The sequence below is a fragment of the Drosophila nasuta genome, unplaced genomic scaffold (assembly GCF_023558535.2).
Source record: "Drosophila nasuta strain 15112-1781.00 unplaced genomic scaffold, ASM2355853v1 ctg487_pilon, whole genome shotgun sequence".
Lineage (NCBI taxonomy): Eukaryota > Metazoa > Arthropoda > Insecta > Diptera > Drosophilidae > Drosophila > Drosophila nasuta.
In genome coordinates this window covers 1-23,267 of record NW_026869591.1, presented here as the reverse complement: position 1 = coordinate 23,267, position 23,267 = coordinate 1, and the positions used below count along the sequence as shown (strand labels likewise).

Sequence of the window (23,267 nt, the reverse complement as noted above, 5' to 3'; positions counted from 1 at the left end):
CTAATTTCAAATCAACAACTATTAGCCTGTCATTCTCCGGTATTCTAATGATAATATTGGCAACAATAGCCGCATGGGCCTGGAAGCAGAAGACATCAAAAAATTCCCAAAATAACGCAGCACGGGAAGAAGAACTTCCAAACAGTGGAACCCAGAAAAGATTCTTCATTTTCCTACTATCGGTCTCATGGTTATATTTAGTTTTAGATGGAGTTTACCACCCACTTAGTGCTGCACTATCAAGCAACACGACTCTTTGGAAACATCATCTAATAATCATTAACGTTATACGGGCCTGGCACCCTCTATGGGTAAATGGCCTCATTTAAGAAGGACTTAAATCGTTAATTTCTCATACTAGAATATTGACGTTCCATACACTGCATCTCACATTTGCCATATAGACAAAGTGACTTAGTGCTGAACTGATTTCTTTTCGCTCGCCGCTACTAAGAAAATCCTTGTTAGTTTCTTTTCCTCCCCTAATTAATATGCTTAAATTCAGGGGGTAGTCCCATATGAGTTGAGGTTGTTTAATTACACTTATAGACAATTCTCTGCCTATTTTGAAATATACTATTTTTTTCTTGAAGGTCCATAATATTCACAAAATTATTCTTTATACCATATTCGTTAATAAGAGGCAATTCTAGTTTATAAAATAATATATTTTATGCTAGACATTCCTCAATATTATTTGAAATGAATAAAGAACATATAATTCTTCAAATTTCTCATGCAACAGAGTTTTAGTATTTTCATTTATTAATTCATATTATGAATATCTTAAGCGAGAACTTTTTAGATTCACACTTATATTATCCAATAATATACAATGTGCTTAAAATTCCGAAAAATTTTAAACAACTTATTTAGCATAGTCTTACAACCCTCAACCATATGTAGTCCAAGCAGCACTAAAAAATTAATTAAAGTACATAACAGCATGGACTGCGATATGCGTTCAAAATGTCGATGTTCATGTGTCCTGCAGTTCACACGATGACGCACAGTTTGCTGCGTTCTTCATCGACCCATGAGCCGAGTGATCCACCGCTTAGAGTGATACAATTTTTTTTTTATTTCATTACGTCAAGAATATTTTTATTGAAAGAAATTAAAAATACACCATTTTACTGGCATATATCAATTCCTTCAATAAAATTTTTTTTTTTATACCTAAATAAATGTTGCGAAATGTCTTAGTTTTACATAATCGATAATAATAAGATATATGACAAGTATATTTTAGCTAAATTTATTTATTATGATCAACATATGTAAAGCGTTAACCTGCAAACAGGTACAACATTGTTTTTCTTTAGGTGTTGCGAACCAATGTATGCGCACTGGAATATGCACAATACATTTTGCAACGCATGTATATTATGGTACATATACACGCAGTTTTTTATTTTATCCAAAACACATAAAACACTCTTAATACAGTATATAATAATAATAATACATGACAAACGGTTTTTAGCTAATTTAAATTATTATATGTTGCATAATTGTATCTCATATGATTGAATAAAATATTTATATTTATTAGTTACATAATTTATTAAATATTGCAATTCCCTAAAAGAGAAAAACAAATTTAATTTATTAACGGTTAGATGCATTAAAACAATAATGATCCTTCCGCAGGTTCACCTACGGAAACCTTGTTACGACTTTTACTTCCTCTAAATAATCAAGTTCGGTCAACTTTTGCGAAACAACCGCAACACACAAGGCGTCACAGTGATCACGTCCGGAGACCTCACTAAATAATTCAATCGGTAGTAGCGACGGGCGGTGTGCACAAAGGGCAGGGACGTAATCAATGCGAGTTAATGACTCACACTTACTGGGAATTCCAAGTTCATGTGAACAGTTTCAGTTCACAATCCCAAGCATGAAAGTGGTTCAGCGGTTTACCCGGACCTCTCGGTCTAGGAAATACACGTTGATACTTTCATTGTAGCGCGCGTGCAGCCCAGGACATCTAAGGGCATCACAGACCTGTTATTGCTCAATCTCATTATTGCTAGACGCAATTTGTCCATTTAAGAAGCTAGTGTCCTTATAATGGGACAAACCAACAGGTACGGCTCCACTTATATAAACACATTCAAACACAATAAACATTTTACTGCCACCATGAATGAAGGCTATATAAGCTTCAACACCATAATCCTGAAGATATCTATTTAATATATTTGAGTCTCGTTCGTTATCGGAATTAACCAGACAAATCACTCCACGAACTAAGAACGGCCATGCACCACCACCCATAGATTCGAGAAAGAGCTATCAATCTGTCTTACACACTTATGTTCGGACCTGGTAAGTTTTCCCGTGTTGAGTCAAATTAAGCCGCAGGCTCCACTCCTGGTGGTGCCCTTCCGTCAATTCCTTTAAGTTTCAGCTTTGCAACCATACTTCCCCCCGGAGCCCAAAAGCTTTGGTTTCCCGGGAAGCGACTGAGAGAGCCATAAAAGTAGCTACACCCAATTGCTAGCTGGCATCGTTTATGGTTAGAACTAGGGCGGTATCTGATCGCCTTCGAACCTCTAACTTTCGTTCTTGATTAATGAAAACATCTTTGGCAAATGCTTTCGCTTAAGTTAGTCTTACGACGGTCCAAGAATTTCACCTCTCGCGTCGTAATACTAATGCCCCCAAACTGCTTCTATTAATCATTACCTCTTGATCTGAAAACCAATGAAAGCAGAACAGAGGTCTTATTTCATTATCCCATGCACAGAATATTCAGGCATTTGAAGCCTGCTTTAAGCACTCTAATTTGTTCAAAGTAATTGTACCGGCCCACAATAACACTCGATGAAGAGCACTAATGCAGGTTTTTAAATAGGAGGAACATATAAAAAAAGTACAAGTACCTAATTATATATAAGAACTCCACCGGTAATACGCTTACATACATAAAGGTATAGTACTAACTACAATTGTAAGTTGCACTACCCGTATGAAGCACAAGTTCAACTACGAACGTTTTAACCGCAACAACTTTAATATACGCTATTGAGCTGGAATTACCGCGGCTGCTGGCACCAGACTTGCCCTCCAATAGGTCCTTGTTAAAGGATTTAAAGTGTACTCATTCCAATTACAGGGCCTCGGATATGAGTCCTGTATTGTTATTTTTCGTCACTACCTCCCCGAGCTGGGAGTGGGTAATTTACGCGCCTGCTGCCTTCCTTAGATGTGGTAGCCGTTTCTCAGGCTCCCTCTCCGGAATCGAACCCTGATTCCCCGTTACCCGTTGCAACCATGGTAGTCCTAGATACTACCATCAAAAGTTGATAGGGCAGACATTTGAAAGATCTGTCGTCGGTACGAGACCATACGATCTGCATGTTATCTAGAGTTCAACCAGTGTAACGATCTTGCGATCGCTTGGTTTTAGCCTAATAAAAGCACACGTTCCAGAAGGTCCGTGTTTTAATTGCATGTATTAGCTCTAGAATTACCACAGTTATCCAAGTAACTGTTAACGATCTAAGGAACCATAACTGATATAATGAGCCTTTTGCGGTTTCACTATTAATTCGTGTGTACTTAGACATGCATGGCTTAATCTTTGAGACAAGCATATAACTACTGGCAGGATCAACCAGAATAATGTTCATTTCATTATGTAAATATATTTAAAATATAATTACATAAATCTTCAAATATGTAAAATACATGACAACTCACAAATATTTTTGAATAACAAACGATAATATTCAATAATTGTATATATATATATGTTATACTTGACATGTACTATACGAATGTGGCCATAATTAGATAGCATTCACGTTCGCTAGTTATAATTCACAATTGTTTATATAAATATATATACTTATATATAAAATATATATGCATATAATCGTTCAAAAATATCATTTTATTTCAACTTACTAAATATATTATATCACACATGCATATTTATAATTTAAATTCAATTAATTGAATAAAAAATTATTTTATTTTGATGACAAATTGATAATTTTATCTAATTCTGCATTTACGTGTAGACAATATTATATTAGTAAAAACCTCCGTCCACAATAGTGTCCTAGAGGATTTTTCAATTATTCACAAAATATTAATTCTTTAGCTACGAAACACCGTCTTCTTTTGAAAAAGACATTTAATACATTATATGCTTATATAATAGTAATAATTATATAACCATATAATAGTATCAATTTTTATATCGGATGAGACTAATAATTAATTAATAATAACATAATTATTACTTAATATGCAAACTGAAATATATGCATCCAATACATATATACGTGATGAGCACACACTGCCACCATGTATAGGTTTTCAGTCGCGATCGAACTTTCGAAGTGAACAGACGTGCCTCCGTGTGTGCTCCGTGTGAGAACCATAGAAACCTATAAAAACATTACCGACAGAGACGGAATTTAGATTTCCCTGTGTGGGATCATAAATGCAACAAAGTGCGAATAATTTAGTGACAGTGACACTCTTAATATTGTGAAAAATCGAGTTTTCCAATTGCAAAAATAACCACGTGCGTGGAAAATTTCCAAGCTTTTGAAGCTATCGAGCTTTAAAGCTTGATCACAGCTGTTCGAACTTTACCCAAGTCGTGAGCCGCTGCGTGAAAAAGTTCCAAGCTTATAAGACTTTAAAGCTAAAAGCTCGGTGTCAGCTTTTTTAGCAAAGTCGCGAACATCACCCAAGACACGAACCATCGAAATAGCAAAACATCAACGCTATCCAAGTCACGAACCATCGATATAGCAAGGACACAAACGCTGTGTCGGTGTCAGCTGTTTAGCAAAGTCGCAAACATCACCCAAGACACGAACCATTGAAATAGCAAAACATCAACGGTATCCAAGTCACGAACCATCGATATAGCAAGGACACAAACGCCACCCAAATCGCGAAACATTGAACCTTCAAAAGATTACTAAAGACAAGAACCTCTTCATACATTTGAAAGCTTGGCGCGAATTTCGAACTCCTTTAAAATTCGAATTCGCGTCAGTTTCTCACCATGAGCTGGCAAGCCCCCCGTTCCCCCAAAGCCAAGCCGCCTAGAAAGAAGGGCAACATTAAATATAAAAATACTGACTCCAGCGACTCCGAGCCTGGAGAAATAAAGCGCAAGAATGCCAAAAAAAGCCGTTAAGGAGGACAAGGCCAGCACCAGCGAGGCAGCCAAAGCTGCATTAATGGGCAGACTTAAAAATAACTCATTCGGAATCCTATCTGAGGACGATGATGAAACGGATTCTAGTGATGATTACGAAGAGACACCAGCTGCTCCTAAGACATCCAAAAAGGATGACCAAGAAGAAAAAGCACCCAAGGAGATCAAGCCACCGCCAATCTTCATCCCGGATGTAACCAGCATCAAGGAGCTTTCCAAAGCCATCTCTGGCGCCTTAGGCAAAGATGTAGAGGTCACATACAAAGCCAGCCAGAACAACTTCATTCGAGTCATGACCCCCAACAAGGATGCCTTTACCAAACTAAAGACTTTCTTGAGCGATAGTAAAAATAGATTCCACACCTTTCAACCCCGAGATGAACGCGCCTACCGGGTGGTCATCAAAGGCCTCCACCACTCGACCGATTTGGAAGACATCAAAGAGGGACTCGGCCGCCACGGGCACAAGGTCAGGGATGTCCACAATCCCAATAAAAGGGGTACAAAGAAGCCTCTAAACCTCTTCTTCGTAAGTCTGGAGCCGGCCAAAACAATAGGGAGGTATACCAGATCAAACGGATATGCAGCACCATGGTCACGGTTGAACCGCCGATCAAATTCAACGATGTCCCCCAATGCTACCGCTGCCAGGCCTTCGGGCATACCCAAAGATACTGCCACCTCGACCATCGTTGCGTCAAGTGTGGAGACGAGCACTCCACTGCTGAATGCAAAAAGAACGCCAGTGAACCGGCTTTCTGCCTTAACTGCAAGGGCCCACATGCGGCCTCATACAAAGGCTGTCCAGCTTACAAGAGAGCGAAGAGTGTTTTTGCCCCCAGGCAGGCAACCTCACGTTACCAGCCGCCCCACCTCAGCAAGATCGACCCCAACGCAAGCAGAATCGACCCTAATGTTAGCTATGCCAATACAGCAAGAAACGCTGCCCCACAAGATAACATCCTACATCCCAACGCCAACTTAATCCCACCAAGCAATTCCCTTGACGCGGCAATGGCCAGAATGGAGGCCATGTTTGAGCGCATGATGGAAAAGGTCATGAGTCAAATGACCCAAATGCTTGCTACCGTTTGCAAATCATTATGCAAACGGGATTAAACATAACGATCTGGAACGCTAACGGCCTGATTAAAAGCCGGCCAGAAGTGGAACACTTTATCCACACACACAACACAGACATACTCCTCATCTCTGAAACTCACTTCTCCAATAGATCATACATCCGACTTCACGGGTATGACATCATCCACGCTGACCACCCTAGCGGCAGAGCTCATGGCGGAGCGGCAATTATTATTAAAGCGGGCATAAAGTACAACGAGCTGAGTACCTTAGAGGAAGACTGGGTACAATGTGCCAAAGTCAATCTGCCCAGCCCACTAGGCGACCTTACAGTCGCCGCGGTCTACCTCCCCCCCAGACACAGAGTATCAGAAAGGCATTTTGATCTGCTGCTGAGCAGTCTGGGTAACAGATTTCTAATTGGGGGCGATTTCAACGCAAAGCACCGATGGTGGGGATGCCGAGTCAGCAACCCTAAAGGAAGCGCACTACTTAGGTGCATCCAGCGCAGGAGCATCGTATGCCACACCACAGGAGAGCCCACCTACTGGCCAACAGATCCGACCAAAATTCCCGACACCCTGGACATGGCCCTCTCCAAAGGATTTGATAGTGCCAAAGTCTCGTTGTCTTCTAACGCGGACCTTTTCTCCGACCACAGCGCAGTGGAACTGCGGCTGAACCTCCCTGCACTGAGAAAAGCTGCACATCCCAGGATGATCAAGAGGAGCACGAGACTGCAATCCTACAAAGCCTGGCTAACGGAAAATGTCAACCCAGTGCAAGATCTTACCACCACCGAGCAAGTGAACAACGCCATCAACGAGCTCACGCAACACATGCACAACGCCGCAGCACATGCTTCCCCCAGAACCCCAATCTCTCCCAGACTACCAACGAGGGTCCTACACCTTTGGTCTTCAGAGATCGCCTCGCTAGTAGCTGAGAAAAGACGGTTGCGACGAGTATGGTTCCTATCCAGAAATCCTAGAGATAAAAGGGTATTTAACAGAGCCGCAAAGCAGCTTAAGGATAAGCTCCTAAAGCTCAGGCAGAGCTCGTTTGAAGAGTTCCTGGCCAATGTTGAGCCTGGAGACCCACAGCACAACCTTTGGCAGGTCACTCGTCATATAAAACGACCTACTAAGAGAGTTGCTCCAGTCCAGCGTGCTAGTGGCGCCTGGTGCCGCACAGAGCAAGAACGAGCTGAAGCTTTTGTGGAGCACCTCAGCGAAGCCTTCAAGCCGATAATAAGATGCACCGACCTGGATATCTCAGCTACGCAACGTGCCCTACAACTATTAGATGAAAACACCAACAACAACCAAGAAGAGCTAGCTATGGTCTCGGTGGATGAGGTCAAACTTGAGATCGAGGGACTCAAGACGAATAAATCGCCGGGCGCTGATGGCATTGAAGCACTGGCTGTTAAGCTTCTTCCCTCCCCTGCCTACAACTCCTCGCCAACATATACAGCAGGTGCTTTCAGCTAGGACATTTTCCAACCATCTGGAAACGAGCAGAGGTAATTCTTATACCCAAACCTGGCAAACCTGAAGCCAATCTTGGCTCTTATCGTCCGATAAGTTTGCTGTCGATACTCCAAAATACTCGAAAGAGTATTTTTGCGCAGAGTATTGCCAGTGCTGGAAGAAGCTGGGTTGATTCCGGATCACCAGTTTGGCTTCAGGCGTTCTCACTCCACCCCGGAACAATGCCACCGTTTAGTCAAAGTGATACTGGACGCATTCGAGGAGAAGAACTACTGCTGCGCCGTAATGCTTGACGTGAAGCAAGCTTTCGACAGAGTCTGGCACCCAGGGCTACTGCTTAAGCTTAAGAGAAACCTGCCTCAACCCCATTACGCATTTCTGCAATCTTACCTCGACAACAGAAGCTTTTATGTCAGATGCGGAGATGCGCGATCTACCACAAAAGGTATCGAAGCCGGTGTACCACAAGGCAGCGTCCTAGGCCCTCTATTGTACACGTTGTACACAGCGGACATGCCTACATTTTTCAACGAGAACCTATTGGTTGCCACATACGCCGATGACACAGCCTTCCTTGCCACAGCAGGAACCCCACAGGATGCGTCGGAAATTATTCAAAATCAGCTAAACACCATCGAGCCCTGGCTGCGGAGGTGGAACATCTCGGTAAACCCTGAGAAGTCCACGCAAACCACATTTGCACTCCGCAACGGCAATTGCCCGCCTGTCAGTCTCAATGGGGAATATATTCCCGAAAATCCCACGCCCAAATACCTGGGCATGACGCTCGACAGGCGGTTAACATGGCGCACACACATCCTAAGGAAGAGAAAGCAGGCTGAAGAGAGGCTGAAGCAATTCCAATGGCTCATTGGAAGACGCTCGAAGCTTAAAAGCAAACTTAAACTGCTTGTCTACAAAACCATCATTAAGCCAATCTGGACTTATGGCATCCAGCTGTGGGGCACTGCCTGCAAATCAAACTGCAGGAACATCCAAAGGCTGCAGAACAAGGCTCTGAGAATGGTCTCGAACGCTCATCCTTACCATGACAACAGCACCATCCACGAGGTACTCAGGGTTCCCTGGGTAGAAGATGAAATTCGAAAAGTGAGCACGAATTACATCAACAGGCTCCATAACCACCCAAACACATTGGCCATCAACATCTTGGACAACAGCCAAACCGTCAGAAGACTTAAAAGAAAACACCCCCTCGACCTGCCCATGGAGGATGATGATTAGCCCTCCAGAACCCTACCAACCATCTCTTGTGAGAATTTAATCGACAAGGCTGCCTCAAAAAATTTAATTATTGTCCGTACAGACAGATTTTAAATAAATAATTATTGACGAAAAAAAAAAAAAATGTATAGGTTTTGTGACACGTTTTCTACAATGCTCTTATTTTATTTAGTATTACCATCTAACGTATCTTTTGTTGCACTAATTTAATAATACAACAGTAAAACTTCATTATTTTTAACTTTTTTAATCATATTGCCTTCTATATGATTATTTTCATATATTATTTATATATGACTTATGCCGGCAAGACTCACTCCATATACATAGTCATATATATTTCACTTGTGAAATTTTTCTCATATGACATGCCTGCTCGACATCACCACCCCTATATAGGTTTTGTGACACGTTTTCTACAACCAGCTCATTTTACTAAGGTATACCACCTAATGTATCTTTATGTTGCACTAATTTAATAATGCAACAGTAAAACTTCATTATTTTTAACTTTTTAATCATATTGCCTTCTATATGATTATTTTCATATATTATTTATATATGACTTATGCCGGCATGACACTCCATATAAATAGTCATATATATTTCACTTGTGAAATTTTTCTCATATGACATGCCTGCCCGACCTCACCACCCCTATAAAGGTTTTGTGACACGTTTTCTACAATGCTCTTATTTTATTTAGTATTACCATCTAACGTATCTTTTGTTGCACTAATTTAATAATACAACAGTAAAACTTCATTATTTTTAACTTTTTTAATCATATTGCCTTCTATATGATTATTTTCATATATTATTTATATATGACTTATGCCGGCAAGACTCACTCCATATACATAGTCATATATATTTCACTTGTGAAATTTTTCTCATATGACATGCCTGCTCGACATCACCACCCCTATATAGGTTTTGTGACACGTTTTCTACAACCAGCTCATTTTACTAAGGTATACCACCTAATGTATCTTTATGTTGCACTAATTTAATAATGCAACAGTAAAACTTCATTATTTTTAACTTTTTAATCATATTGCCTTCTATATGATTATTTTCATATATTATTTATATATGACTTATGCCGGCATGACACTCCATATAAATAGTCATATATATTTCACTTGTGAAATTTTTCTCATATGACATGCCTGCCCGACCTCACCACCCCTATATAGGTTTTGTGACACGTTTTCTACAATGCTCTTATTTTATTTAGTATTACCATCTAACGTATCTTTTTGTTGCACTAATTTAATAATACAACAGTAAAACTTCATTATTTTTAACTTTTTTAATCATATTGCCTTCTATATGATTATTTTCATATATTATTTATATATGACTTATGCCGGCAAGACTCACTCCATATACATAGTCATATATATTTCACTTGTGAAATTTTTCTCATATGACATGCCTGCTCGACATCACCACCCCTATATAGGTTTTGTGACACGTTTTCTACAACCAGCTCATTTTACTAAGGTATACCACCTAATGTATCTTTATGTTGCACTAATTTAATAATGCAACAGTAAAACTTCATTATTTTTAACTTTTTTAATCATATTGCCTTCTATATGATTATTTTCATATATTATTTATATATGACTTATGCCGGCATTACACTCCATATACATAGTCATATATATTTCACTTGTGAAATTTTTCTCATATGACATGCCTGCCCGACCTCACCACCCCTATATAGGTTTTGTGACACGTTTTCTACAACCCTCTCATTTTATGGGTCTACCACCTAATGTATCTTTTCACTATTTTAATAATACAACAGCAAAACTTCATTATTTTATTATCAATAATTTGTATTAAATACTATTACAATCTCATAAATTGTTTAATATTGTATAAAATTCACTGTCAAAAATCATATTTCACTTCAACCTTTCATATGTTGAACCAAGTCCAAAAAATTTTTTTCTTAAATTCATTTTAATCGGTATCTCCTTTTATCATATGGCTGCAGTAATCAAACAAAAATTCACCATTTCCAAAAAATTTTTTATCTCATTTTATTAGTTAAAAATTCATAGATTATTTTCAAATATTATTTATATATGACTTATGCCGGCATTTTGCATTTTATTAATAAACTGTCATATATATTTAAAATTTTCCATTTTGTTTAAATTAAAAATTTCATTATCAAAGTATGAACTTTTTAATCTCGTTGTAGAACCTTATATCATATGGCTGCAGTTCAATAAAAATTCACCAAGTCCAAAAAATTTTTTTTTCTCAAGTTAAATTCAAAATCTTATCTCATTTTATTAATAAACTGTATAAAATGATATATAAAAAGTTTTTCTTCAATTTTCATATGTTGAAATTTTTTGTCAAAGTTGAACTCATATCTCGGTAGAACCTCATATCATATGGCTGCAGTTCAATAAAAATTCACCAAGTCCAAAAAATTTTTTCTCAAGTTAAATTCAAAATCTTATCTCATTATATTAATAAACTGTATAAAATGATATTTAAAAAGTTTTTCTTCAATTTTCATATGTTGAAATTTTTTCAATGTTGAACTCATATCTCGGTAGAACCTCATATCATATGGCTGAAGTTCAATAAAAATTCACCAAGTCCAAAAAATTTTTTCTCAAGTTCAAATTCATCTCATTATATTAATAAACTGTATAAAATGATATTTAAAAGTTTTTTCTTCAATTTTCATATGTTGAAATTTTTTGTCAAAGTTGAACTCATATATCATATGGCTGCATGTTCAATAAAAATTCACCAAGTCCAAAAAAAGTTAAATTCAAAATCTTATCTCATTTTATTAATAAACTAATAAAATGATATAAAAAGTTTTTTCTTTTTATTAATAAACAATGGCTTTCAAAATCGTATGTTGAAATTTTTTCTTCAATTTTCATATGTTGAACTCATATCTCGGTAGAACCTCATATCATATGGCTGAAGTTCAATAAAAAATTCACCAAGTCCAAAAAATCTTTTTCTCAAGTTAAATTCAAAATCTTATCTCATTATATTAATAAACTGTATAAAATGATATTTAAAAAGTTTTTTCTTCAATTTTCATATGTTGAAATTTTTTGTCAAAGTTGAACTCATCTCTCGGTAGAACCTCATATCATATGGCTGCAGTTCAATAAAAAATTCACCAAGTCCAAAAAATCTTTTTCTCAAGTTAAATTCAAAATCTTATCTCATTATATTAATAAACTGTATAAAATGATATTTAAAAAGTTTTTTCTTCAATTTTCATATGTTGAAATTTTTTTCAATGTTGAACTCATATCTCGGTAGAACCTCATATCATATGGCTGCAGTTCAATAAAAAATTCACCAAGTCCAAAAAATTTTTTTCTCAAGTTAAATTCAAAATTGTATCTCATTTTATTAATAAACTGTATAAAATGATATTTAAAAAGTTTTTTCTTCAATTTTCATATGTTGAAATTTTTTGTCAAAGTTGAACTCATCTCTCGGTAGAACCTCAATCATTGGCTGCAGTTCAATAAAAATTCATCTCCAAAAATCTTTTCTCAAGTAAACAAAATCTTATCTCATTATATTAATGTGTATAAAAAATTTAAAAAGTCCAAAAAATTTTTTATGTTCATATGTAAATTCAATCTTATCTCATATTTTTCATATGTTGAAATTTTTTGTCAAAGTTGAACTCATATAGAACCTCATGTCTTAATTTGTATATATGATGGCGTTCTTTTGCATAAAATTGTTATCTCATATTAATAAACATGCATAATTGTGTATAAAATTCGCCACTAATATGATGGCGTACTTAAAATACGCAAGTATTCTGTTACATAAATGATATTTAAAATACACAAGTATTTTGTACATATATTTTTTTATATACCATGCATATTTTTAATTTTCGCCACTAATATTATGGCGTCCTTCTGGCTACCAAATAAATATATATAACTAACGCTTACTAAATAAATGCATATTTAAAATATACAAGTATTTTGTACACATAGATATACCATGCATATTCTTAATTTTCGCCACTAATATGATGACGTTCCTTTTGCTACCAAATAAATATATATAACCAACGCATTATAAATAAATGCATATATAAAATACGCAAGTATTTTGTACACATAGATATACTATGCATATTCTTAATTTTCGCCACTAATATAATGACGTTCCTTTTGCTACCAAATAAATATATATAACCAACGCATAATAAATAAATGCATATATAAAATATGCAAGTATTTTGTATACATAGATATACTTACTATGCATATTCTTAATTTTCGCCACTAATATAATGGCGTTCCTTTTGCTACCAAATAAATATATAATAACCAACGCATACTAAATAAATGCATATTTAAAATACGCAAGTATTTTGTACACATAGTTATACTTACATATTCTTAATTTTCGCCACTAATATGATGGCGTTCCTTTTGCTACCAAATAAATATATATAACCAACGCATACTAAATAAATGCATATATAAAATACGCAAGTATTTTGTACACATAGATATACTATGCATATTCTTAATTTTCGCCACTAATATAATGGCGTTCCTTTTGCTACCAAATAAATATATATAACCAACGCATAATAAATAAATGCATATATAAAATATGCAAGTATTTTGTATACATAGATATACTATGCATATTATTAATTTTCGCCACTAATATAATGGCGTTCCTTTTGCTACCAAATAAATATATATAACTAACGCATACTAAATAAATGCATATTTAAAATACACAAGTATATTTTGTACACATAGATATATTATTTATTTATATATATATAATATATTTATATATTATATAAATTTTCTTCTTATATGCGTAATTGTATAACACATAATTAATAATTATGCATACAATTTTGCATATTTATATATATAAATATATATATAATATTTTTTTATATATGCCTTAAACATATATATTTTATCGAATCGTCAAGCAAAGGATAAGCTTCAGTGGATCGCAGTATGGCAGCTGCTCAACCACTTACAACACCTTGCCTGTTATAAAAGTCGTTTACAATTGATTCAAGGCTTTGTCATTGTATTAAATAATGTTTTAATATATAACTAGCGCGGCACCAGGTGATCGAAGATCCTCCCAATTTACTATGTTATATGTAACATTGGCATCACATCCATCGTCGTCTATTAAATGAATAATAAACTTTTAATGGTTTAGAAGCCATACAATGCAAATTGCCCCTTATTTATCATTGCAGTCCAGCACGGATACGACCTTAGAGGCGTTCAGGCATAATCCAACGGACGTAGCGTCATACCACTGTTCGCTCGAACAAGTATTGTGCCATTGGTCCGTACCTGCGGTTCCTCTCGTACTACGCAGGAATGCTGTCGCAACAACGTTTTGTCATTAGTAGGGTAAAACTAACCTGTCTCACGACGGTCTAAACCCAGCTCACGTTCCCTTGCATGGGTGAACAATCCAACGCTTGGTGAATTTTGCTTCACAATGATAGGAAGAGCCGACATCGAAGGATCAAAAAGCGACGTCGCTATGAACGCTTGGCCGCCACAAGCCAGTTATCCCTATGGTAACTTTTCTGACACCTCTTGTTAAAAACTCTTTAAACCAAAAGGATCGATAGGCCGAGCTTTTGCTGTCCCTGTGTGTACTGAACACCGAGATCAAGTCAGCATTTGCCCTTTTGCTCTATGTGTGGTTTCTGTCCGCACTGAGCTGGCCTTGGGACACCTCCGTTATTATTTGAGAGATGTACCGCCCCAGTCAAACTCCCTACCTGGCAATGTCCTTGAATTGGATCATACCTGAGTAATTGGAGTTATACCAAATTTTTAATTTAAGAACACATAAATGCACTCTCTCATTAATGAATTTGTTTGCGATTATATAACAAACTCGTGATACTTTGATCAAGAAGCTTGCATCAAAACCCAATACCATAAGATATAATAAATATATCCGTATAATGGCTAGGAAATGATACACGTTCCATTTAATCAAGTAAGTAAGGAAACAATAAGAGTAGTGGTATTTCATTGTCGATACTAAACCGAAATTTAATATCTCCCACTTATTCTACACCTCTTATGTCTCCTTACACTGCCAGATTAGAGTCAAGCTCAAAAGGGTCTTCTTTCCCCGCTAATTATTCCAAGCCCGTTCCCTTGGCTGTGGTTTCGCTAGATAGTAGTTATTGACATAAATTCAAAATTTTAAAATTAAAACTTTTTAAATAGAGTTTTAAAACGTATTTGCAAAAATCAATTTGTAAATCATCAAAAATCAATGCGTTATTAAATTTTACTTCTATCAGTAAACTTGAAAGGGAATGAAAAAGTTAAATCGCATTAAAAAACAAAATATGCATATATTCTCGATCGGGATTTGAACCCACGGACCCTCAACATGTTGGGCTTGCAAACCACCAACAGAGCCAACGCGGTCCTTGTGCAAGTGCCATTTAACTGCAAACACATAGAACGCGAGCAATTGTTGTTGCCTTCATCTTCGAGACTTTCGTCGCGGCAAAACAAAATTGACGTGCGCTAGCTGCTTGTCAGTGAGGCAACTGCACGTTGCAAAACTTCATATGCATACACATACTAATATAGGCGAGCATGTAGATACATACACGCATACATAGAAACGAAAGCAGAGCGCAACGAAATGCGCCCGTGCTTATCGCTCCGCATTTGATCTGCGACTGAGCTCAACGCTGCGCGCTGCGTTAGAACTTCGAATTTTCGAATGAGCCGAAGAGGCTCGGTGTTCGAATCGCAGCGCACGGCCCGACTGGGGTCGCAATAATACTGTTTTTGATGATACAAAAAATTGTACTGGGCGAAGCATCTATGTATTGTATGGTTAGTGATTGAACCTTCAAAAGATTACTAAAGACAAGAACCTCTTCATACATTTGAAAGCTTGGCGCGAATTTCGAACTCCTTTAAAATTCGAATTCGCGTCAGTTTCTCACCATGAGCTGGCAAGCCCAGCCGCCTAGAAAGAAGGGCAACATTAAATATAAAAATACTGACTCCAGCGACTCCGAGCCTGGAGAAATAAAGCGCAAGAATGCCAAAAAAGCCGATAAGGAGGACAAGGCCAGCACCAGCGAGGCAGCCAGAGCTGCATTAATAAGCAGACTTAAAAATAACTCATTCGGAATCCTATCTGAGGACGATGATGAAACAGATTCTAGTGATGATTACGAAGAGACACCAGCTGCTCCTAAGACATCCAAAAAGCATGACCAAGAGGAAAAAGCACCCAAGGAGATCAAGCCACCGCCAATCTTCATCCCGGATGTAACCAGCATCAAGGACCTATCCAAAGCCATCTCTGGCGCCTTAGGCAAAGATGTAGAGGTCACATACAAAGCCAGCCAGAATAACTTCATTCGAGTCATGACCCCCAACAAGGATGCCTTTACCAAACTAAAGACTTTCTTGAGCGATAGTAAAAATAGATTCCACACCTTTCAACCCCGAGATGAACGCGCCTACCGGGTGGTCATCAAAGGCCTCCACCACTCGACCGATTTGGAAGACATCAAAGAGGGACTCGGCCGCCACGGGCACAAGGTCAGGGATGTCCACAATCCCAATAAAAGGGGTACAAAGAAGCCTCTAAACCTCTTCTTCGTATGTCTGGAGCCGGCCAAAAACAACAAGGAGGTATACCAGATCAAACGGATATGCAGCACCATGGTCACGGTTGAACCGCCGATCAAATTCAACGATGTCCCCCAATGCTACCGCTGCCAGGCCTTCGGGCATACCCAAAGATACCAAATACCTCGACCATCGTTGCGTCAAGTGTGGAGACGAGCACTCCACTGCTGAATGCAATAAGAACGCCAGTGAACCGGCCTTCTGCCTTAACTGCAAGGGCCCACATGCGGCCTCATACAAAGGCTGTCCAGCTTACAAGAGAGCGAAGAGTGTTTTTGCCCCCAGGCAGGCAACCTCACGTTACCAGCCTCCCCACCTCAGCAAGATCGACCCCAACGCAAGCAGAATCGACCCAAATGTTAGCTACGCCAATACAGCAAGAAACGCTGCCCCACAAGATAACATCCTACATCCCAACGCCAACTTAATCCCACCAAGCAATTCACTGGACGCGGCAATGGCCAGAATGGAGGCCATGTTTGAGCGCATGATGGAAAAGGTCATGAGTCAAATGACCCAAATGGTTGCTACCCTTTGCAAATCATTATGCAAACGGGATTAAACATAACGATCTGGAACGCTAACGGCCTGATTAAAAGCCGACCAGAGGTGGAACACTTTATCCACACACACAACACAGACATACTCCTCATCTCCGAAACTCACTTCTCCAATAGATAGATGACATCATCCACGCTGACCACCCCAGCGGCAGGGCTCATCGCGGAGCGGCAATTATTATTAAAGCGGGCATAAAGTACAACGAGCTGTGTACCTTAGAGGAAGACTGGGTACAATGTGCCAAAGTCAATCTGCCCAGCCCACTAGGCGACCTTACAGTCGCCGCGGTCTACCTCCCCCCCAGACACAGAGTATCAGAAAGGCATTTTGATCTGCTGCTGAGCAGTCTGGGTAACAGATTTCTAATTGGGGGACCATTTCAACGCAAAGCACCGATGGTGGGGATGCCGAGTCAGCAACCCTAAAGGAAGCGCACTACTTAGGTGCATCCAGCGCAGGAGCATCGTATGCCACACCACAGGAGAGCCCACCTACTGGCCAACAGATCCGACCAAAATTCCCGACACCCTGGACATGGCCCGCTCCAAAGGATTTGATAGTGCCAAAGTCTCGTGCTCTTCTAACGCGGACCTTTTCTCCGACCATGCCAGGCGAGCGTCTGCCTCCCTGCACTGAGAAAAGCTGCACATCCCAGGATGATCAAGAGGAGCACGAGACTGCAATCCTACAAAGCCTGGCTAACGGAAAATGTCAACCCAGTGCAAGATCTTACGGACCGAGCAAGTGGACAACGCCATCAACGAGCTCACGCAACACATGTACAACGCCGCAGCACATGCTTCCCCAGAACCCCAATCTCTCCCAGACTACCAACGTGGGTCCTACACCTTTGGTCTTCAGAGATCGCCTCGCTGGTAGCTGAGAAGAGACGGCTGCCGACGAGTATGGTTCCTATCCAGAAATCCTAGAGATAAAAGGGTATTTAACAGAGCCGCAAAGCAGCTTAAGGATAAGCTCCTAAAAGCTCAGGCAGAGCTCGTTTGAGGAATTCCTGGACAATGTTGAGCCTGGAGACCCACAGCACAACCTTTGGCAGGTCACTCGTCATATAAAACGACCTACTAAGAGAGTTGCTCCAGTCCAGCGTGCTAGTGGCGCCTGGTGCCGCACAGAGCAAGAAAAGCTGAAGCTTTGTGGAGCACCTCAGCGAAGCCTTCAAGCCGATAATAAGATGCACCGACCTGCATATCTCAGCTACGCAACGTGCCCTACAACTATTAGATGAAAACACCAACAACAACCAAGAAGAGCTAGCTATGGTCTCGGTGGATGAGGTCAAACTCCAGTTCGAGGGACTCAAGACGAATAAATCGCCGGGCGCCCGATGGCATTGAAGCACTGGCTGTTAAGCTTCTTCCCCTCCCTGCCTACAACTCCTCGCCAACATATACAGCAGGTGCTTTCAGCTAGGACATTTTCCAACCATCTGGAAATGAGCAGAGGTAATTCTCTATACCTAAACCTGGCAAACCTGAAGCCAATCTTGGCTCTTATCGTCCGATAAGTTTGCAATGACGATACTCTCGTCTCAATACTCGAAAGAGTATTTTTAGCGCAGAGTATTGCCAGTGCTGGAAGAAGCTGGGTTGATTCGGATCACCAGTTTGGCTTCAGGCGTTCTCACTCCACATCCGGAACAATGCCACCGTTTAGTCAGAGTGATACTGGACGCATTCGAGGAGAAGAACTACTGCTGCGCCGTAATGCTTGACGTGAAGCAAGCTTTCGACAGAGTCTGGCACCCAGGGCTACTGCTTAAGCTTGTTGAGAAACCTGCCTCAACCCCATTACGCATTTCTGAGATCTTACCTCGACAACAGAAGCTTTTATGTCCTATGCGGAGATGCGCGATCTACCACAAAAGGTATCGAAGCCGGTGTACCACAAGGCAGCGTCCTAGGCCCTCTATTGTACACGTTGTACACAGCGGACATGCCTACATTTTTCAACGAGAACCTATTGGTTGCCACATATGCCGATGACACAGCCTTCCTTGCTGACAGCACGAACCCCACAGGATGCGTCGGAAATTATACAAAATCAGCTAAACACCATCGAGCCCTGGCTGCGGAGGTGGAACATCTCGGTAAACCCTGAGAAGTCCACGCAAACCACATTTGCACTCCGCAACGGCAATTGCCCGCCTGTCAGTCTCAATGGGGATAATATTCCCGAAAATCCTACGCGATAATACCTGGGCATGACGCTCGACAGGCGGTTAACATGGCGCACACACATCCTAAGGAAGAGAAAGCAGGCTGAAGAGAGGCTGAAGCTTCCAATGGCTCATTGGAAGACGCTCGAAGCTTAAAAGCAAACTTAAACTGCTCGTCTACAAAACCATCATTAAGCCAATCTGGACTTATGGCATCCAGCTGTGGGGCACTGCCTGCAAATCAAACTGCAGGAACATCCAAAGGCTGCAGAACAAGGCTCTGAGAATGGTCTCGAACGCTCATCCTTACCATGACAACAGCACCATCCACGAGGTACTCAGGGTTCCCTGGGTACAAGATGAAATTCGAAAAGTGAGCACGAATTACATCAACAGGCTCCATAACCACCCAAACACATTGGCCATCAACATCTTGGACAACAGCCAAACCGTCAGAAGACTTAAAAGAAAACCCCCTTCACACCTCCCATGGAGGATGATGATTAGCCCTCCAGAACCCTACCAACCATCTCTTGTCAAAAAATTCAATTATTGTCCGTACAGACAGATTTTAAATAAATAATTATTGACGAAAAAAAAAAATGCAAATACGCGGATAAATTAGATGACGAGGCATTTGGCTTAAGAGAGTCATAGTTACTCCCGCCGTTGACCCGCGCTTACTTGAATTTCTTCACTTTGACATTCAGAGCACTGGGCAGAAATCACATTGTGTCAACACCCGCTAGGGCCATCACAATGCTTTGTTTTAATTAGACAGTCGGATTCCCCAAGTCCGTGCCAGTTCTCAATTGATTGTTAATTGATAATCGTTATAATTTAAAAGAACTAGCTGGTTGCCCAACTAGTATTCTTAAAAATTTTAGCAAGAAAGTTCCACAATTGGCTACGTAACTAAACTATCCGGGGAACAAGAAACTACCATAAATGATAGAAACTCTATTTACCCAGAACGAGCACATAAACCATGTTATTGTTTCCCAATCAAGCCCGACTATCTCAATCTTCAGAGCCAATCCTTATCCCGAAGTTACGGATCTAATTTGCCGACTTCCCTTACCTACATTATTCTATCGACTAGAGACTCTTCACCTTGGAGACCAGCTGCGGATATTGGTACGGCCTGTTGAGAAGTTTGCGTGTCCCCACCATAAATTTTCAAGGTCCGAGGAGAAAATATCGACACAACAGTATATGTCATGCTCTTCTAGCCCATCTACCATATCTCTCTGCGAAAGACTTCCATGGTAGTACGGCTATAAAACAGAAAAGAAAACTCTTCCGATATCTCTCGACGGCTTCTTTATGGTCGTTCCTGTTGCCAGGATGAGCACGAGGCCCATATTTAATAACAAACGGATACTCAACAGGTTACGGAATTGGAACCGTATTCCCTTTCGTTCAAAATTATTCAAGTTTTTTAATTATGACAAAATATAAATTTTAGTTACTTTTTTACTTGAAAATTTTCGGCTTTCGCCTTGAACTTAGGACCGACTAACTCGTGATCAACCACTGTTCACACGAAACCCTTCTCCACTTCAGTCCTCCAAGGTCTCATTCGATTATTTGCTACTACCACCAAGATCTGTACCAATGACGGCTCCATGCAGGCTTACGCCAAACACTTCTAAGCACACCATTGTACCTTCCTACTCACTAAAGTTTCAAAATTTATATTACATGTAATATAAATCATCTACTTAAGCGGTAATGTATAGGTATACAACTTAAGCGCCATCCATTTTAAGGGCTAGTTGCTTCGGCAGGTGAGTTGTTACACACTCCTTAGCGTTTTAAGCAACCAACGCCTTTCATGGTTTCTGAATGAGTTGTTAATTTGGGCACCGTAACATTACGTTTGGTTCATCCCACAGCGCCAGTTCTGCTTACCAAAAGTGGTCCACTGGGCACATTATATCATAACCTTAAACTTCATATCAAGAAAGTTAAGGTTCTTACCCATTTAAAGTTTGAGAATAGGTTAAGATCGTTTCGACCCTAAGGCCTCTAATCATTCGCTTTACCAGATAAGATTATTTTATACAACAGTTAAATGCACCAGCTATCCTGAGGGAAACTTCGGAAGGAACCAGCTACTAGATGGTTCGATTGGTCTTTCGCCCCTATACTCAATTCTGACAATCGATTTGCACGTCAGAACTGTTTCGGTCTTCCATCAGGGTTTCCCCTGACTTCAACCTGATCAAGTATAGTTCACCATCTTTCGGGTCACAGCATATATGCTCAAGGTACGTTCCAGTTAGAGGCATAAATAATATAAATATTATTATACATAACTATATAGAACGCCCCGGGATTGCGTTAATCAACTATAAATAGTTAAAAAACTAATCCCAATAATAGTCAAGTTAATTACGCTATTAGGTTTATATCCCAATAACTTGCACATATGTTAGACTCCTTGGTCCGTGTTTCAAGACGGGTCCCGAAGGTATCCTGAATCTTTCGCATTGTTAATCATACAAGTGCTTATAATAAACATAAAAATCAATGATAATCATGCCATTATATAATTCCGAAAAATTAACGCACTGTACTCATATAATCTATCAGCACTTTATCAAATTTTTGAAATTTATTTTATGTTAAAATGCAAGCACTCTAATTTAAATAAACTCTTATCAAAATTGTTTGATAAATTCCATACATGCTAATAGATTACAATGTCCTTATATGGAAAAATGCACACTATCGTTATAATATTGATTAAATATTACAATTCTAATGATGAATTTTCCATAACGGATATTCAGGTTCATCGGGCTTAACCTCTAAGCAGTTTCACGTACTATTTAACTCTCTATTCAGAGTTCTTTTCAACTTTCCCTCACGGTACTTGTTTACTATCGGTCTCATGGTTATATTTAGTTTTAGATGGAGTTTACCACCCACTTAGTGCTGCACTATCAAGCAACACGACTCTTTGGAAACATCATCTAATAATCATTAACGTTATACGGGCCTGGCACCCTCTATGGGTAAATGGCCTCATTTAAGAAGGACTTAAATCGTTAATTTCTCATACTAGAATATTGACGTTCCATACACTGCATCTCACATTTGCCATATAGACAAAGTGACTTAGTGCTGAACTGATTTCTTTTCGCTCGCCGCTACTAAGAAAATCCTTGTTAGTTTCTTTTCCTCCCCTAATTAATATGCTTAAATTCAGGGGGTAGTCCCATATGAGTTGAGGTTGTTTAATTACACTTATAGACAATTCTCTGCCTATTTTGAAATATACTATTTTTTTCTTGAAGGTCCATAATATTCACAAAATTATTCTTTATACCATATTCGTTAATAAGAGGCAATTCTAGTTTATAAAATAATATATTTTATGCTAGACATTCCTCAATATTATTTGAAATGAATAAAGAACATATAATTCTTCAAATTTCTCATGCAACAGAGTTTTAGTATTTTCATTTATTAATTCATATTATGAATATCTTAAGCGAGAACTTTTTAGATTCACACTTATATTATCCAATAATATACAATGTGCTTAAAATTCCGAAAAATTTTAAACAACTTATTTAGCATAGTCTTACAACCCTCAACCATATGTAGTCCAAGCAGCACTAAAAAATTAATTAAAGTACATAACAGCATGGACTGCGATATGCGTTCAAAATGTCGATGTTCATGTGTCCTGCAGTTCACACGATGACGCACAGTTTGCTGCGTTCTTCATCGACCCATGAGCCGAGTGATCCACCGCTTAGAGTGATACAATTTTTTTTTATTTCATTACG

At 39.0% G+C, this 23,267-nt stretch overlaps 3 non-coding genes and 1 pseudogene across 3 annotated transcripts; all 4 read right to left on the bottom strand.

Annotated features, from left to right (window-relative positions):
- Window positions 1–886: 886 nt before the first annotated feature.
- Window positions 887–1,065, bottom strand: LOC132797983 (5.8S ribosomal RNA). The gene has a single exon (XR_009633849.1). It is a non-coding gene; the product is annotated as a 5.8S ribosomal RNA (ribosomal RNA).
- A 571-nt stretch (window positions 1,066–1,636) lies between these two features.
- On the bottom strand, window positions 1,637–3,632 carry LOC132797984 (small subunit ribosomal RNA). The gene has a single exon (XR_009633850.1). It is a non-coding gene; the product is annotated as a small subunit ribosomal RNA (ribosomal RNA).
- Window positions 3,633–13,995: 10,363 nt separating this feature from the next.
- Window positions 13,996–22,708, bottom strand: LOC132797985 (large subunit ribosomal RNA; annotated as a pseudogene).
- Window positions 22,709–23,062: 354 nt separating this feature from the next.
- LOC132797982 (5.8S ribosomal RNA) lies at window positions 23,063–23,241 on the bottom strand. The gene has a single exon (XR_009633848.1). It is a non-coding gene; the product is annotated as a 5.8S ribosomal RNA (ribosomal RNA).
- Window positions 23,242–23,267: the final 26 nt, after the last annotated feature.